Genomic DNA, 1,812 nt, shown 5'->3' on the forward strand with positions numbered 1-1,812 from the left:
ACAATAAATATCTAATAACAATAGTAAAAATAGTAACCAAAAAAAAATAATAATATGTGGTTCATGTGACCACTTAAGTGAAATTATCCTTCTCTAATATCAGGACACAATATTTAGCCTGCTATGTTATCATTTTATTTTGAAACTGTGGCCCTATTTGGAGATAAGTATACCACTAGTGGTAGTACAATAGCTGGAAAAGATTAGCAAGAATGAAAACAACATTTATCCTGGCAGAAAATTTAAATTACATTTTAATTATTACCATTTAATTTTTTTGTGTGAAACTTACACTCAATCTGTAACTCATGGGGTGATTATGTACTTAATAGTTTAGTCTCCAAATTTGTTTGAGTTTTGACTACTTTACCTTGAATGTCTTTGATGATATATTCAATAGAAGGTAAAAAAGTTCGCTTCTCTTTGTTTTTATTCAAGAATTAAAGTAAAATAAAATATTTAACAGTTTTTTCCCCAAAGCCATTTTTCTTACTATCATCAGTTTAAATTATAGATCCATCAGCAAAATTTATATCCTTTTTTTATAGGACTAGATCCTATGCACATATTTAACCACAGTAGCAGAAAATTAGATTAATCATGAACACAGTAAATGTAGCACATTGTAAGCCATTACATAATTTTGTATGGTATTGGAAAAAATATTTTTTATTAAGTCCAGTATAGGTATAAAGACATTAAGTTTAAAAATGGATTTGTCTTTGAAAAATGTTACACTTTCAGAAATCCTTAATAAATAATTAGCAAAATTTTTATAAATTAAAGTGAAGACAATTTTGGAGAGGTGACCCTTTTAAGAATAATGATATTAAGCTATAAATTATTTTAATGAATACTTGTGAATTTCCACTTGTAATTCTCATACATATGTTTTAAATATGAGAATGTGTATGTATATATGTATATGCATTCATTTTGCATTAATATTTTCTTAATTTCTTAATGAGGAATTAAAGAATGGTGATATAAATGCATTTTACTTATTTAATTATTATAAAAGACTTTTTATCCATTGATTCATTGTCTTGAAATAATCAGTGTGATGTTCTATGCTTAAAGTCAGGTAAGCCATTATAATATGGGGGTGATATACCAAGAACTCTATAAATTCAAGATCCAGGTGAAAACAATTTTAAGGCATCAGTGTATGTGATAGCATCATTTAGTTAACACTCTTCGTCTTTCTTCCTCATTTTCATGACAAATTTACCTCAGTAAGATTTGGATTGCACATTCCAGAATAAACAGAACTCAGGCTGTAGTAAATCTGTTTTAGAACTTTTTTCCCCCAAAAGAAAAAAAAAGGTAAGTATACGATAGACAAATACTAAAAGAACTCATTATTTCACCGGTTAGTGGCAACCTGCTTTGCTCTGCTGCCTGACTTTCAAGAGGTTATTTTTCTTACTCATTTTAAACTTTATTCTGAAATATGATTTTTTCCCTTGCAGGCATTCTGCCAAACCTTAATAAATTTAGAAAGGTCTGACAAGTCTGTTTATATTTTCATGAACTATGAAGATCAGGGGTTCCTGGAGTAGATGTGAAAAGAGTGTTAGGTGTCATTTAGTTAATTTAAAACACATTATTGGACAGTCATTCTTGATCCTAATGGTATAATAATTAAATTTTATCCCATATGAAGAAAATGGAATGTGGGTAAGTGTTTTAAAGGTTTTTCTTTGTAATTTATGGATACGTTTTCATAGTTGTTTTTATTTTTATGTTCCAAACAATTTTTTTCTTGATGATATGTATTTTTTGGTAATTATGGTGAATTTCAATTTTGAA

The sequence above is a fragment of the Phyllostomus hastatus genome, unplaced genomic scaffold (assembly GCF_019186645.2).
Source record: "Phyllostomus hastatus isolate PE091 unplaced genomic scaffold, TTU_PhHast_1.1 phas_scaffold_78, whole genome shotgun sequence".
Classification (NCBI taxonomy): Eukaryota; Metazoa; Chordata; class Mammalia; order Chiroptera; family Phyllostomidae; genus Phyllostomus; species Phyllostomus hastatus.